General features: G+C 42.2%; 1 pseudogene; it reads right to left on the bottom strand.

The window, feature by feature from the left end:
- Positions 1-7,813: 7,813 nt before the first annotated feature.
- LOC104677472 lies at positions 7,814-17,211 on the bottom strand (annotated as a pseudogene).
- Positions 17,212-18,186: the final 975 nt, after the last annotated feature.

The raw sequence follows: 18,186 nt of genomic DNA, 5'->3' as shown, positions 1-18,186 counted from the left end.
GGTCATGACTAAAATTCCATACTCTACTCTTAGTCACAAAAGCAACGTAAAATAGTGCATAGTGTGGAAGGGTAGACAGAGATTGACTTCTGAGAGAGGAAGGAGAATATTTAGAAGGTAATCAGGGGCCGGAGGAAAGAGATGAGAGAGCAACTTTCCAGCCGGGCATGGTGGCTCCCACCTGTAATCCCAGTACTTTGGGAGGCCATGGCGAGCAGATCACCTGAGGTTAGGAGTTCGAGACCAGCCTGGCCAACATGGTGAGACCCTGTCTCTAATAAAAGTACAAAAATTAGCTGGCCATGGTGGCACGTGCCTGTAGTCCAAGTTACTTGCGGGGCTGAGGCAGAAGAATCACTTGAACCCAGAAGGTAGAGGTTGCAGTGAGCGAAGATTGTGCCACTGCAATCCAGACTGAGCAACAGAACGAGATTCTGTCTCAAAAGAAAAAAAAAAAGGCAACTTTCCTTTTATAACATATCCACTTCAAAAACTTTTTGCTGTTCAAATTTCCTACAATGTGCATGTATTGGCCATTTTTAAAAGTAGATAATATATATTTAAATTTTGGAAGCAATGTTCTTTGTGTTATTTGTGTCCTCTGAGATGCAAGTAATTTATTAGGGAACACACCTGTAATGGAAAATGGGGATGGAGCCAGAGGCAATGGGGAGAACGCTCAGAGTGTAATGAAGGTCTGACCCTGGAGAAGACAGGAGAGAGGGAAGGAAATTTTGACAAGGTCAATGAACGTCCTTGAGCCAAAACTGCCCATCAGAAGAAGTCCCATCTCTCCCAGGAGAAGGCGTGCCTTCCTATTCCTGCTACACTGAGAGGTTGGCTGGGGGCAGCCCCTGGGAAGTTCAGCCTCAGATGTGTTGATGGATTCAGAGCACAGCAGCTGGGGCCCTTGATCAGCGGCACTCCCTGCAGCAGATCTCAGGGCTGTGGCCCCTCCAAAATCTGTGCTGATCACCTCTTTACTGAAGTTTGCAAATATTGCTTTTACCACTTCCTTGTTACAGTGACTTGGATTCTTCCTATTCTAGGAAGTAACTTTTTTCTTTAATCATTTATTCATCCATTCATTTAACCAGTCTCTATTAAATACTTACCACATGCTATGTACTGAGCTAAGTGCTGGGGACACAAAAGTGAGCAAAACAGACCTGGGTCCCAGATTCATAGACTTGAGGATCTGCTGAGCAGGCAGAAATGAATCAAACAACCAGCCATATAACTTCCAACTCTAATGAATGCTGCAGAGAAAAAGTGTAGAAAGTCATGATGCATCTGACACCAGTCTGGGAGTTTGGGGAGGGCTCCACAAAAGATGTGAAATATTAGAAATAAATGCTCATTGAGAAACCAGTGTACAGAAGAGTGTAAAGTACAAAACTAGGGTAGGTGGTGGCTCATGCCTGTAATCCCAGCACTTTGGGCGGCTGAGGCAGGAGGATTGCTTGAGCTCAGGAGTTCAAGACCAGCCTGGGCAACGTAACAACATCCTGTTTCCACAAAAAAATTTAAAAAATGAGCCAGGTGTGGTGGCACGTGCCTGCCATAGTCCCAGCTACTCAGGAGGCTTTGGTGGGAGGATCTCTTGAGCCAGAAGGTCAAGGGTGCAGTGAGCTGAGATTTGAGCCAGAAAGTCAAGGGTGCAGTGAGCTGAGATTGCGCCACAGCACTCGAGCCAGGGGGACAGAGCGAGACCATGTATCAAAAAAATTTTAAAAAAGAACAAAACTAAAATCACTCATAATTCTAGAACCAGAAATAACCTCACCTAGCAGCTTTGTCTTTTACAAAAAAATGCAGTTGTCTAATTCAGTACTGTTCAATAGAACAGAATGTGAGCCACATATGTAATTAAAAATGTTTAAGACTCCTGAGACATTTTATAAAACTTTTGGAGAAGTGCTGTTCTCATTTGCATTGCTGGCAGCCCTCAGAGTTCATGTCTCACTGTGACTCTGGCAGTGGTGACCAATGTAATTTCCTCTAAATTTGTTAATTTGATTTGTCAAATTTGGCATTTCCTTATTTTCACAAACAATTCTGAAGTCTTTGCATTCTAGAGAGGCTGAACATTCTTTGGCCCTCTGCTCATTAGCTAATTCATTTCTAGTTTACATTACTAATTTTCTTCTCTTAGAAGCGAATGAATGGTGCCTCTTACATTGAATGGAGTCAGATGAGGCCTGATACTTGTATTTATTTTCATATGCTAACATGGTTTGATTTCAAATCTCACCAACAAAGGTTCAGCTTTGCCGACTGGAAGACGCAGTGCTGAGTATTAGGGGGAATACACTGAAAGCTGGAGGGTGCTCACAGGAAACATACGAGTCCTGGAGGAAAACGGCAGGATGGGCACAGCAGCTGAACCATGAGGCTGTGCACACGCAGATGCCAGGGGACATCTGGGTGCCCACGAGAGCAAGAGTGGGCTGGGTAGTCGACTCTGGAGGGATCAGGTTCATGGAAGCAGTGAGATTTGAAACAGACCTGAGGGAGAAGGATCTCCAAGAGCAGGGTGGGGTGAGAGGAGCTGAGGGCTGGGCTGGAACAGTGACAGTGTCTAACAGCAGGTGTGGGAGACAAAGCAGGAAGGTCTGCTGGGCCCCTGTTCCAGCAGAATTTAAATACCCCCCTGAGGCTTTATTTTATAGATTTTGAGAACCTGGCCAGGCGTGGCGGCTCATGCCTCTAATCCCAGCACTTTGGGAGCCTGAGGTGGGTAGGTCACTTGAGGTCAGGAGTTTGAGACTAGCCTGGCCAACATGGTAAAACCCTGTCTCTACTAAAAATGCAAAATTAGCTGGGCTTGATGGTACACACCTGTAATCCCAGCAACTTGGGAGACTGAAGCTATTTTTGCTTTTTTTTTTTTTGAGACGGAGTCTCGCTGTGTCGCCCAGGCTGGAGTGCAGTGGCGCGATCTCGGCTCACTGCAAGCTCCGCCTCCCAGGTTCCCGCCATTCTCCCGCCTCAGCCTCCGAGTAGCTGGGACTACAGGCGCCCGCCACCGCGCCCGGCTAGTTTTTTGTATTTTTAGTAGAGACGGGGTTTCACCGTGTTAGCCAGGAGGGTCTCGATCTCCTGACCTCGTGATCCACCCGCCTCGGCCTCCCAAAGTGCTGGGATTACAGGCTTGAGCCACCGCGCCCGGCCTATTTTTGCATTTTTAGTAGAGACAGGGTTTTACCATGTTGGCCAGGCTGGTCTCGAACTCCTGACCTCAAGTGACTTACCCACCTCAGCCTAAATCCCCACCTACCCTGGGGGGAACATGAACTTGGCCTTCTTTAGAGCAGGCTGACCAATGGCTACCTCCATTCAGAAATGCTTGCTGTAACTCAGGACATCCTGTGTTGGCTTTGTCCCAAAGCCCAGGTGAAAATCTCCAAGCCCTCTGCCAATCTTAGGAAGGAAGAGGGACCAAGCATCGAATGAGGTCTCTGATCTGGGGAGGAGAAGCACCTTGAGGCAGGGAAAGCCTCCTTCCAGCACAGACAAGGCAGCCCTTTCTTTAGGGGGTGTCCTTTTCAGAACCAGGTGCTGCTAAGATTTAAAAAGTATTCTGTTTGCTAATTCAACTGAAATCCACAAAATCTGCCCCCAGTGCTGGGTTCAACCTCTTTTTGCCAAGGCGGTTTTTACAAATGCTGATGAATCACTCCTTGTGGCTTCCTCGGCAAGCACATTCCTCCAGCATTTTGACACCTGCTAATGATTTAAAGTCCCTTTGGTGCCATAAACAGTGGGGGCCAGCCCAAAGTGTTGACTGATTAGAAACCCATTGGGCAGGCTCGCCCAAAAGGGCCTGGGACTGGATTAGCGCTCCACCTGCCTTCCCTCCTTGGGTGAGGAGAAGTGGGGTGGAAGGAAGGTGAGAAGGTAGTGCCCCTTTTCTGGATCTCTTGATTTCCCTTTGACTCTCCATCTAGTATTGTCTGCATACACACACACTCGCACACACAAACGCGCACACTCATACACGCATGCACACTCGTCTCTGCCTATGACCGTTTGATATCTTGTTGAATAGGCTCTGTGAGGGGCTGGAGGAAGGGCACGTGTTGGAGAGAATGCCTACTTTTACTTCGCTCGCAAAGATTCATCCCAAATTCTGTGGGGGTGTGTTGGCAGGGAGGGGAGGCAAGACTAAACAGAGGGGATAACAACTTGCATCAGCATGATTGCTTTTTAAAAATATGACAACTTGTGAAAGCTTTATTTTCTGTTTATAGTGAAAGGCATTTCTTCTTGCCATTTACAGAGCAATTCTGCAAGAGAGCTTCAGCACAATTCCAAAACAATCGCATTGAGAGTCGGCACAACCCAGGTCTCCCGACTTTGGTTCCAAGTGAAGTTTCTTTTGTCGTTTGCTCGCCTCCAGGGATGCAGTCTCTACACTCTCTGTGGGACGGAGGGGGAGCTTAAGTGGAGGGAATATTAAATATTAGGAAACCCGAAGAAAAAGCAAAAGCAACTGCTGTCTCAGGCTGCCCCTCCGAGGTTCGTAGTCTGGGAACGATGAAGGGAGACTGCCACCTATGGGCCAGGTTCCAGGGACGCCCGCACGTGGGGTTCTGTGGGACAGACGCAGTCTTAAGGTAGAAGGGAAGGCGTCTTCGTGGGACGGTGAGTCATCCCACACTCTGCTTGCAGGCAGAAGCCCTCTTAACTCATTCAGGACAGATGAGATGAGCATTTTCCCAATGTAAAGGGCACACTTTTCTTTTTTTTTTTTTTTTTTTTTTAAACAAGAGTGTGATCTTGTGAGCCAAGTTCTATAATGCAAACAAAATAATGGAACTGACACCCTAGGACCCACCATCAAAAATAAACAGATGTTCAGTTCACATGGTTTGGCTGCTGGGTTCCACAGTGGGATCCACTCCGGCACTACACCTGAAATTGTATGGCTGCTTAATAAAAAGAATCAGCATGATGAATCAGAAACAAACATCCTCTTGCCATGCCGTCCCAGTGGAAAAGCAACAGGATAAATAACAATTGGGCAAATATCAAACCCATTCCAGTAGATGCCTGTGAGTGGGACCATGGGAAATGAAAGTGGAATCAGGCACAAAGGGGAATATGAAAGGAAGCACAGTTGTAAAACTAGAGAGGGACCTCACACACAGTCATGGTAATGGGATAAGAACTGAAGAGTATAATTCAATCAACTCTGCTCCCAGCGTGAAAAAGAAAAGTCATATGCTCTGAGCTTGGCGAGTGGGAGACGGCTGTTGTGTTGTAATGGTTCCAATGGTATCATACAGTTGTCCTTTGATATTTGAGATCTATGTGTTCGTGAATAGCAAATCCTATTATTCCCATTGTCTTCCATTATAAAATCAGATCTGCCACACCAATACCTATACAATACTGGATTTAGAGTAACCAAGCAGTCCCGACTCCTATTGCAGAGAAGGGAGTGGTGTAGGTATTTGTGTGTGCATTTTTTTGTCTGAGTTTGTGCATATGTGTGTTTGTACATGTGCATATATATGAAAGCATGTGTGTGTATATGTGTGTTTAAACAAGGAGCTCAGGAAGGATTATGGTTCTGTCACTGCAAACCAAAGGGGATTTAAAGACCCTTTGCCCAGTATTGTAGCACCTAGAGAAAAGCTAACCCTGTCCAGGGAGGCAGCTCCCCTGAACAGGCACATGTACTGAATAGGCACAGGTCCAGACCCATCAGAAAGGTAGAGTTGGGCTGTAGAGTCTTCAACAGAAATCAGCAGGCAAAACTTGGGATGCTAGAACGGTACTGTACTTTCAGCAACTGGCATAGGAAACACAGGAAAGAATCCAACAGAAGCAGGATGGGGATTTTCTGGGCAAACTTGTAGGCTGGGTGAGGCAGAATAACCCAGTGTTGTATTGTGTGAATAATCCACATTTTGTTTGCCCATTTTGCTCCTGAAGGACCTGTAGGAGACAGGAGCTAGGCCAGAACTGTTCTCTTAGCCCCACTGACTGAGGGTTAGTAGCATCAGTTCCTAAGTGAAGAAGAACTGATACCAGAACGCATCGAATATCCTTTAGGGTTCTTTGTACGTAAAAACATAAATAGTGCCAAATTCTCATTAGTAGCTCAGTTGCTCTTTTAAAAAACACTCTTTTTCTCTTTTATGAAGTATAAGTTCAAGGGTCTTTCTAGATGTTGTAACATTCAGACACCTGGTTTAGGAGGCCTCTCTTTCCCCTCTTCATAGATCTGAGCCATAACCGGGAAGATCTGGGTATCTTTAACGTATTAGTAAAGTATATATACTATCGTTTCATGTACTTTACATTTTATGTAAATTATATTGTATAAATATTTATGTTGCATCTTTCTAGTTTATCATTACACGTTTTAGATGTATCCATGTAGGTGATAAGGATCTAGTTCACTCATTTTAATGGCTGTGCAGCATTGCATTGCATGAATAATCCACATTTGATTTGCCCATTTTGCTCCTGAAGGTCAGGTAGCTTGTTTCCACTTTTAAGCTATTACCCAGAGTGCTGAAAGAATATGCTTTTGTTCATATCTCCTTGGACCCATGTGTCTCTTGGGAACTTCTAGACATATAGTGGCAGAATTTTTGATCATAGGTTATGCATTAACTTTACCAGGTGTTGCCAAATCACTCTCTACACTGGGTCTGTCATTTTTACACACCCACTAGCAGTGAATGTAAGTATCCATTTCTCCATTCTTGTCAACTCTTGGTATTGTCAGAGTTTTTTTCAAGAAATTCCCAGTCTAATAGGCATGAAATAGTATCTATTTGTTTTAATTTGCATCTCCTTGACTACTAATAAAGGCGAGCACATTTTCATGCATCTATAGACCATTAAATGGCCTCTTTTGCCAGTTGCTTACTGACATCCTTAAGCTTTTTTGATGTTTGGTTGTTTCTCTTTTCCTTGCTTATTTGTAGGAACTAGCTATATATTTTGGATAGTAATCCTTGGTTGGAAATGTGGGATGTAACTATTTTCTCCAAGTCTGTGTTTGTCTTCTTGCTTTGCTATTAGTGCCATTTGTTGTTAAGAAGTTTTAAAAAAATTAAATACTTCAACTTCTCACTTTTCCCATGATAATTTTTTGCTTTGTATTGTTTAAGAAACCCTGCCCTCCTTGGATATCATAGAAATATTTTCCTATAGTTCTGTCTAAATGTTTACTTCTTTTCCTTAACACATCTGAAATTTATTGTTGTTCACGCAGTGAGGTATGAATCTAATTTTTCCCTTAGAAAATATTATTAGCCAATAGTCCTAGTGCCATTTATTGAATAGTCATCCTTTCCCTGCTGATTTGTAGTGTCACCTCTTATATCTTAAGTTCCTACTTATGTGTGTTTCTAACTTTTTCAGAAAATTTGCCCCATTGATCTATTTAGCCAAATGCTGATACCAGAATATTTTATTTTATTTTATTTTCCAGGTGTAATTTTATTCCACCTTCTCCAACTTCAGAGTTCCAGCCTTAGAGGACAGAGCATTATGTGGAAGGAGGGTAAGGACTTGATATGAAAAAAGTGATAATGACATACCCCTGGTTCATTTCTGGGTTTCTTCCTAGGCCAACTCAAAACCTCCAGAATAAGGTCAAGTAACACAATAGACTCACACTTGGATCACAAGCTGTTTAGAAAATGTGCCTCAATCTCTGACTCAGACCAGATGTCCTCCCCACCATGGGCAAGGGCTGGTGGGGAAGACACTCCCAGCCTTCTTCCAATGCTAGTAAATAACCTGCAGAACGAGCAGCACTGGAGAGCTGGCCCTTGACCCACCCATGCTACTGTTGTGGAGCCAGGCCTGCCTCATAGCCCTCTGTCTTTATGTCACTGAGCCTTAGCTCCTCATTTTGGTCAGAGGTGCACTTGTAATGCTCCACCTTCATCTCAGGATCATCTTCAGGTGCATACACATTCTACAAGTAACTGTTTCCTGCTGGATCATCCATAATAAAGTGGGTCTTCATGTTACCTTCGATGATCTGGTCCATCTTCTGGCTGAACTCCTGCAGTCTCTCCGTCTGGCCAGGATTGGAACTGCCGCCCAGTGTGAAAGGATTCTTGGTCACCAGTTCCCAGATATCTTTCAGTGGCCCTTCCAATGTGGTGAACTTGCCCCCCCCCCGAGGAGGGCCATTCCCAGTCAAATTCTAGCTCTGGGATTTCCACACTACAAACCTCAGACTTGAGGAGGTCTCTGGTCATATCTGAGGGACCTGTGATGTGGAGGGTGATCCTGGTGCCCAAGGGTTCTACTGCTTCTCCAGATTTCACCTCATTGGTCTGATGCCTACAGTTCTTACAGTTGGTAGCCATGATGATAACCTCCTTAAAGGGAGGGATTTGTACTAGCTTCATGTTGGTCTGAGCAGGGGCATTTCATTCTGGGCCATTTGTGTTAAACTGGAGCACTTCATTTCTGAGATCTTCCTCTTCTGGCTTCTCTATTGGTGCTCTACCTGGAGCCCCAGCATCTCTTCCTGCTGTCAGGTCCAGTTGTAGTGTGTGATCACCAGGGCATCATCTTTCTGCGCAGCACGTGGGTTTTCCACAGAGCTGTTCCCTGAGGGATCATCAGTGATCACAGTAAAGGGGAGACTGCTTGCTTTAGCTCCTCCAGTTTGACAACGAACTCATCGATTCTTTCAGCTGTGTCATCTTTGTTTGCCCTTCGTGCAGGCTGGTCCCGCTCCAGGCCAGAGGTAGCATGGGTGATCAATCCTTCAACAGTGGACCGAGCTCCTTTCTGGCTAAAGGCAGGAATTTGAAAATCTAGCTCAGGAATCCTTGTGGTAGCAGAGTCAGTCTTCATTTCTCTGTTCATGTCCTACAGAACCCTGAAGGTCCAAGTGTAGCGCACTCCCTGGTCCTGGATCCTGCCTGCTGACTGAATCTCTGTGTTGTTCCAGCCACAGTGGTGGCAGGAAAAGGAGCTCACAATTATTTCTCAGAAGAAGGGAATCTTGGTGAGCAGGAGGCGCGTCATGCCATTGCCGTAACAGTTCGTGCACAGTGACTCGATCTGGGTGGGATGCTGCTCCTCATCCTCGGTGCTGATGGGCCAGAACAGATGACCCAGGACAGGCGGTGAGACTGGGGTGGGCAAGGGGGCGATGGCCAACCCCGGGACCCCACTTCCACAGCCCCAGTGGTCGCCGTCACCACTGCGTGCCCAGAATATTTTAATTACTGTAAGCTTGTCATAAGTTTTGCTGTTAAGGTAAATCCTTTCTCTTTATACTGTCTCAAAATTGTGGCCTGGCACCATGGCTCATACCTGGAATCCCAACACTTTGGGAGGCTAAGGCAGGAGGATCACTTGGGCCCAGGAGTTTGAGGCTGCAGTGAGCTATGATCGTACTACTGCACTCCAGCCTGGGTGACAGAGCGAGATCCTGTCACTTAAAAAAAAATTGTTTGGGCTATTCTTAACCCCTTGATTTTTCTGGATGGATATTCTGATCTGCTTATCAAGGTCAGTGAAAACAAATCTCCAGGGATTTTGAACAGAAGTTATTGAATTAGTATAAATTTAGGAAAGCTGCTACTATTAAGCTGTTGTCTTTCCATACATAAACAGGGTATATCTCATCATTTTTTCAGGTTTTCTTTCAATGAGGTTTTAGAGCTTTCTTTGTAAAAGTTTCATGTCATTTGTTAGATTTATTTCTAGGTAACTTATAGTTTTTTAAAAACTATAAATGTAAATGGCATGTCTTTTTATTTCATCCTCATTCTTGAATGATAGCTTAGCTGTGTATAGAATTCTAAGTTAGCTATTTTCCCTCAACACTCTAAATAGAACTTCTCTCAGATAACTAGGAACATTCCTTGCTGAGCACAGCAGCTCACGTCTGTAATTCCAGCACTTTGGGAGGCCAAGGCTGAAAGATTGCTTGAGCCCAGGAGTTTGAGGACAGCCTGGGCAACATGATGAGATCCCATTTCTAAAAAAACTTTTAAAACTTACCTGGGCATAGTGATGTTTGCCCGTAGTCCTAGCTACTCGGGAGACTGAGATGGGAGGATTGCTTGAGCCCTGGAGGTTGAGACTGCAGTGAGCCATGGTCACACCACTGCCCTCCAACCTGGGTGACAGAGCAAGATCCAGTCTCAAAAAACAACAACAAAAAAGGAACATTCTTTAACCTGAAAACTGACATCTACCAAACCCTAAAGCAAATACTATTCTCAGTGGTGAAATCCTAAAAACATCCCATTTAAAGTCAGGAACAAGACACGGGAAATACTGGAATGCAACATCATTCTAATTATCAGGAACAAACAAGATACAGTTTTTTAAAAACATGACATATAGCTGGATTTATTTAAATTAACTAAGTCCTTTGCCTATGAAATTAGTCCATTTACATTATTGTGATTCTATACTGTGGTGGATTTATTCTTTAATCTTGCTTTGTGCTTCTGTTCATTTTTTTCTCCTTTTTTTCTTGCCGTTTATAGAACTGATCAATGTTATCTTTCAAATGATTATATTTCTGTTTTTTCATATTTACTTTAAAATTGAACAAACATACTGTTCAACAGTTTTGTAGGCTAATCAATATCCCTTGGTTTCCTTTCAAGCAAAATGAGGACCTTAGGTTGTTTTCTCTCTTCTTCTTCTTTTCTTCTCGCACATTATTGTTTCTAGTATTTTAATTCCATGTTTTTATGGAACCTCCATTAGTACTTTTGTTACTATTGTTTCATATAGTCAATGCTTGTTTAGATTTGACTATATATTTTTCAACTTTTTAATTCTCCACTGCTTTTCCAAAAACATTTTTTGAGGTGTAATTTACATATAATTCCTCCATTTAAAGTATACAATTCAATGGTTTTTCGTGTACTGACAGTTGTACAACTATCAGTACAGTCAACCTTAGTACATTTTTATGAACCTCAAAAGAAACCTCATACCCATTAGCAGTCACTCTCCATTTTCCCCCCAACCCAACCAGCCCTAGGCAACCACTAATCTGCTTTCTGTCTCTATAGATTTGCCTGTTCTAGATATTTTGGAGCAATGGAATCATACACTATATGGTCTTTTGTGACTGGATTTTTCACACAGCATATTTTCTATTTTTTTTATTATACTTTAAGTTCTAGGATACGTGTGCACAACGTGCAGGTTTGTTGCGTATGTATACATGTGCCACGTTGGTGTGCTGCACCCATTAACTTGTCATTTACATTAGGTATATCTCCTAAAGCTATCCCTCCCCCAGCCCCCCACCCGCCACAGGCCCCGGCCTGTGATATTCCCCTCTCTGTGTCCTTGTGTTCTCATTGTTCAATTCCCACCTATGAGTGAGAACATCACACAGCATATTTTCAAAGTTCATGCATGTTGTAGTATGTATCAGTACTTCATTATTTTTATGGCTAAATGATATTCCACTGTATGGATATACCACATGTTATTTATCTATTCATCAATTAATGGACATTTGTATTGTTTCTACTTTTGGGCTACTATGATTAATGCTGCTATGAACATTCATTTGTAAGTTTTTGTGTGGACATATACATTTCATTTCTCTTGGATATATATCTAGGAGTGGAATTAGAGGGTCAAAGGGTAACTTTCAATTTAGCTTTTTGAAAAACTGCCAAACTGTTTTCCAAAGGGGCTGTGACATTTTATATTCCCACCAGCGATGTGTGAGGGTTCTGCTTTCTCTATATCCTTGCCAAAACGCATTGCCTTTTTCATTATAGCCTTTCACCTGTGTGTCAGTGGTATTTCATTGAGGTTTTGGTTTCCATTTCTCTAACGACTAATGATGTTTAGCATCTTTTCATGTGTTTATTGGCCATTTGCACATTTTCTTTGGAGATTCATATCCTTTGCCTCCCCTGCTGTTTTTTGAGACAGGGTCTCACTTTGTCACCCCGGCTGGAGTGCAGTGGCACAATCATGGCTTACTGCAGCCTCAAACTCCCGTGCTCAAACGATCCTCCTGCCTCAGCCCAAAAAATAGCTGGGACTACAGGCATGTGCTACCATGCCCACCTTTGTCCATTTTTAAATTGTGTTATTTGCCTTTTTATTATTGAGTTGTAAGAGTTATGTTTTTATTGAGTTGTAAGAATTACTTCACATAGGCGATTATAGACGTAAGCCACTGCACCTGGTTCCTACAACGATATACTTCTTAGAAGAAACATGGGCTTAAATCTTCATGGCCTTGGTTAGGCAAAGCCTTCTTAGATATGCCACCAAAAGCATAAGCAACAAAAGAAAAATATATGTAAATTGAACCTCATCAAAATTGAAAAATTTTGTGGTTCAAAGAACATCATGAAGAAAATGAAAAGACAACTCACAGAATGGGAAAAATATTTGCAATCATATATTAGATAAAATACTTGTATTTACTTACTGTTATTGAGTTGTAATTCTTACAACTCCTGAGGTCAGGAGTTTGAGACCAGCCTGGCCAATATGGTAAAACCACGTCTCCACTAAAATACAAAACTTAGCCAGGCATGGTAGCGCACACCTGTAGTCCTAGCTACTCTGGAGGCTGAGGCAGGAAAATCACTTGAACTTGGGAGGCAGAGGTTGCAGTGAGCCAACATCACACCACTGCACTCCAGCCTGGGCAACAGAGCAAGACTCTATGTCAAAAAAACAAAAACAAAAAACAAAAAAACCAGGATATAGTTGTAGGTCTTACATTTAGGTCTGTGATCCATTTTTAGTTAGTTTTTTTTTTTTTTTTGAGAAGGAGTCTCATTCTGCAGCCCAGGCTGGAGTGCAGTGGCGCCATTTCAGCTCACTGCAAGCTCCACCTCCCGGGTTCACTCCATTCTCCTGCCTCAGCCCCCCGAGTAGCTGGGACTACAGGCGCCCGCCACCATGCCTGGCTAATTTTTTTTGTATTTTTAGTAGAGACGGGGTTTCACCATGTTAGCCAGGATGGTCTCGATCTCCTGACCTCGTGATCCACCCGCCTTGGCCTCCCAAAGTGCAGGGATTACAGGCGTGAGCCACCGCGCCCGGCTCATTTTTAGTTAATTTTATAAATGAAGTGACGAGGGGGTGCAAATTCATTCTTTTGCATATACCTATCCAGTTATCTCAATATCATTTGTTGAAAAAGAGTCATGTTTCTTCGTTTAATGTCTTGTACCCTTGTTATATTGAAAGTAAATGTGGGGCAAATAAAATATATTTAACAAAAATGAACTTATTATTTTATTAAAATAATAAAATAAAAATTAAATTTTATTTAAATTTTTTGTATATACATATATACACATATATATACACACACATTTACATATATATATATATATTTTTTTCCTTTTGAGACAAGGTCTCTCTCTGTCACTCAGGCTGAAGGCTGAAGTGCAGTGGTTCAATCATAGTTCATTGCAGCCTCAACCTCCCGGGCCCAAGCAATCCTCCTATCTCAGCCTCTCAAGTAGCTAGGACCACAGAAATGCACCACCACACCCAGCTAATTTAAAAAAAAAATTTTTTTAGAGACAGGGTCTCCCTACATTGCCCAGGCTGGTTTTGAATTCCTGGCTTCAAATGATCCTTGTATCTCAGCCTCCTAAAGTGCTGGGATTGAATGACTGAGTCACCACACCCAGCCTGTTATTTTTATATTTCTTAAATAAAAATATTATTTCAAAATAAAATATTTTGGACTAGGTCTATTTTATTAATCCATGTCTATTCTTAAGCAAGTACCACAGTGTCTTCACTACTGTAACTTTGTAATAAGTTTTGAAATGAGCAGGAAATGTGAATCCTCCAACATGATTCTTCTTTTAAAACATTGTTTTGACGATTTTGGGTCACTTGCATTTACATATTAATTTTAGTATCATTTTCTGCAAAGGAAAGCCAACTAGGATTTTGATAGAGACTAACTCTGTAGATGAATATGGGAGTATGGCCATTTTAACATTATTAAATATTTGAATTCATGAACATGGGATGTCTTTCCATTTATTTTGGAATTCTTTAATTTCTTTTAACAATGTCATAGTTTGCAGAGTACAAGTTTTATAGTTCTTTTGTTAAATTTATTCCTAAGTAGTTTGTTCTTTTTAATTCTGTTATACATGGAATTGCTTTTTTAATTTCTTTTTCAGATTGCTCACAGATAATTTATTGCTTCTTGACCCTTTTCTCATGGGTTCATATTTCCTAGTCCCTGGAGTATATCCTCGAATAATTCATAAAATAAATCTGCAAAGACAATTCTCTTACTTTCCATCTGAAAATGTCTTTATTTCACTCTCACTCTTGAATGATAATTTAATTAGCTATAGAATTCTAGGTCAGTAGTTTAGAAGATATTTTCCTGTTTTATTTTGGCCTTACTTCTTGTTACTGAGATGTCAACTCTCAGTCTAATTGTTTCTTTGCAGACAAAGTGCCTTTTTTTCCTAGTTGTTTTTAACTTGTCTTAGTTTATTTTTGAGGTTCCACAGTTTTATTATATATATATATATCAAAATGGAGCTTATTTTATTTATTCTATTCAATGTTTGTTGTACATCTTCAACCTAAGGATTTGTGTTTTAATTCTAGAACATTCTCAGTGATTAATTTTTTGAATATTGCATTCTCCCTAGTATCTCTTTCTAGAACTCTCAGGGATATACTTTCTCATTTTGTTCTCCCAGTGTCTATTTTTGTCATTTAAAATATCTCATTCTGGTTGGATGTGGTGGCTGACACCTGTAATCCCAATACTTTGAGACGCTGAGGTGGGCAGATCACTGGAGCCCAGGAGTTCAAGACCAGCCTGTGTGACATGCTGAAACCCTATGTCTACTAAAAAATACAAAAATTAGCCAGCCATGGTGGTGTGTGCCTATAGTCCAGCTACTTGGGAGGCTGAGGTGGGAGGGTCACCTGAGCCCAGGAGGTCGAGGTTGCAATGAAAATAATAATAATAATAATAATAATAAAATACATATATATATTATTCTGAACTATATTTTTAGTACTTCTCAATTCTATATTCTAGTTCTTTTTAATACAAAGTAAAGGAGTTAACTCTCCTCAAAACAAACAAACAAACAAACAAACAAACAAACAAACTTTAAAAGGGGGGGAGGACAGGAGTTTCATCCAGGGGAAAAAACAATTTCCATAAAAGACATTATACTTCTTCCAACCATACTCCTTAAAAATAGCAAACGGCCCTAAGATGGCTGTATTTTTTTTTTTTTTTTTTTTTTTTTTGAGACGGAGTCTCGCTCTGTCCACCAGGCTGGAGTGCAGTGGCGCTATCTCGGCTCACTGCAAGCTCCGCCTCCCGGCTTCCCGCCGCCATTCTCCTGCCTCAGCCTCCCGAGTAGCCGGGACTACAGGCGCCCGCCACGGCGCCCGGCTTTTTTTTGTATTTTTTTTTTTTTTAGTAGAGACGGGGTTTCACCGTGGTCTCGATCTCCTGACCTTGTGATCCGCCCGCCTCGGCCTCCCAAAGTGCTGGGATTACAGGCGTGAGCCACCGCGCCCGGCCTGTATTTTGTAACATAAATATTTGTGAGATGATTAGATTCATGCTAAGGAAATATGTCTGAAATTGTGATGGGAAAGGACCACGTATTTCACGATTATGATTTACTGTCCCGGTTTTACCTGTTGAATCTGACAGTGTGGCAGGATGCAAAAGAGCACGTGCTTTGAGGTCAACCAGACTTGGGTTCAGGTGTCAGCTTTGGTAATAGCCAGTTATAGGACTTGGGCAGCTTATTTTAACCTCACTGGGTTTTTCTGAATCTTAATTTCATCATCTGTAAAATAAACCCATCAGTGTTGTTATGAAGTACCAATGACATGGCAGATATAAAGTGCCTTGTGCAAAGCCTGGCCAACAGCAGGTGTTTCATGCAAGCTTATCATTATTTCTGGTAGAAGAATCTTAATTAAAATTGGTGCCATCATGTAGGTTATCCTCATTTAGTATTTGAGACATTCTCATTAGTCATGTCCCATTGTAACCTGTTTGTTGTGATCTGACCTTCCTGGGATGTACAGATTAATAATTAATCCAAGTAAGAGATGGAATCGTCGCTTGTGGAAATGTTTGTATTGATATTTCCCACACTTTTCTTCTGCGGCAGTCCCCTTAGACGGCTATTGAAGACCCCAAGTAAAACATTCTGGGGTTCTTTCCTGCAGATGGTGTAATGCAAAGTCCATCTGGGAGGCACACCCTGTAAGAAAGACCTCTAGGACTCTTAAAAGATAAATGCTTAGAAAATTGATCCAATCAAAATGGAACTGTTATAAATACACTTTCCCTGTAATTTTTCAAACTAATATATTTAATTCTGTCTGGCAGCATCCTCTAAATTGAATCCACGTGAGATAGATGAGACCATTGGAAGAATATAATATACTGACGCAGGAATTACTCAGCCTTTGGTGGGGGCCTTCGGTGTTTCCTGACTGCCTTCATGCTTGGCATGAAGCTGCCTCATGCTTGGGGTATGATGGCAAATATTGCTTTCAGTAGGCTCCTCGTGAATTCTTTCTGTTGTGAGATTTATGACAGGAAATGGGATTTTTCTGTAAGCACATTTTAATGACTAACATTCCTATATGTGCAGTACAATCAGGTCTTTTCCTTGGGTGGGCTTCTTGATTGTACAACCACCTGAATGTCCACTTTTATTAAACAACATCGATTAACCTTACCTTGCAATGTAATATTGCACTTACCATCATTACCCAGAGCACAGAGAACACGTGAGCCACTAGGAGAATGGTGATGTCATTGTTAACGTCACTAAGCTATTTAAGGTGGGAAAACCTCAATAATTTAGTGATATTAATAATTGCAATAGTTCATAGTTATATAGTCTCTGTGTGGCTGATACTGTGCTAAGTGGACACCTCTATTAATCTATGTTTATATTTATATGTGTTAAAGTACTTCACAATAGCCTTGTGAGAGGGGTACTGTGATTAGCCGCATGTTCTAGATGAGGAAAATGAAGCATGAGGCATGAAGTTACCTTGCTCAGGGTGGCACAGCGAGGCAGTGGGGGAGCTCGATCCATAGCTGGGTGGGCTGGCACCAAGAGGAGAGTGGCCTTACCTTCACCACATGAACATGAGGCCTGGAAGGTTCAGAGGGCCGCCCTCTCTGTGCTCAGAGATACCTGGACTCAGCTGATGTGCGAAAGCCATGCTTCAACTCCCCAGCTGAGTATAACCCCTCTAGATAGACTGTCCAAAAGGCTACATACAACTCAGAACATTTAGCTCCTCTTTAATTTAAATTGTATACTAGCCTTACCAACTCCACTGCCATTAGGGATTCTTTTTGTTCATCATTCCTTCCTTTCTCTGTCTTCACATTTGCTGGGTGTTTTGGGGACAAAAGGAGGAGGAGGAGAAACAGGAGGAAGCAGAGGAGAAACAATTCTCTTTCCTTGGGAAGTTTGCATTCCAGCTCCGGCAGTGGACTCCGTAACTGTGAAAGAACTGCAGAGTGACATGACGGGGTTTGGTACCAAGTCGTTCACTCCTTAGATAGCTCAGGTGGGACCAGGTGAACATCTCCAGACTCTTCCCCACACATTCAGCCTCACCTCTCCCTGGTGGGGTTAATTCACTATGTCCCTACTCTGTGGCCTTCCCAGCCAATTGCCCGGACTCTGTCATGATCCTCCTTACTTTGCCACCTCATAGGGCCTTCCTGATAGAGCAGGAGGCCAAAGTCCTCTGACCAAGTTTACAGAGTAAGTTTGAGATGAAATGAAATTCCACCTCCTAAGGTGACAGAAGTCACAGTCAGAACATTAAATTGGCTTTAGCACATAGAATAATTCTTATATATTTTGAGAGGTCTGGAAACGTTTGCTTATAAGCAAGTGTTTCAGAAAGACCTCCTTATACTTTGATATAGTGATTATAAAATAAAAATATTTCTAGTCCATCCTCTGTCCAGGGAGAGGTGCTTTTAGCTCTTAGAAGCAGGAAGAACCACATGGTTCATCTCCTGGTCACCTTTCCTCTCTCCCACCACCTATCTCAGGTAAGTCAATGCCATAAACAATATTTACCTTTAAGATCAGAATAATTCATCTTTCCAAAGTGACCACCTCCTACTTCTAATTTACGGACCGAAGAAGGTATCTGAGATAAGTATTTATTCTATAA

This window comes from Rhinopithecus roxellana, chromosome 4, assembly GCF_007565055.1.
Source record: "Rhinopithecus roxellana isolate Shanxi Qingling chromosome 4, ASM756505v1, whole genome shotgun sequence".
Classification (NCBI taxonomy): Eukaryota; Metazoa; Chordata; class Mammalia; order Primates; family Cercopithecidae; genus Rhinopithecus; species Rhinopithecus roxellana.
Note: the sequence above shows the minus strand (reverse complement) of the source record. Positions and strands in the feature narration are given on the sequence as shown.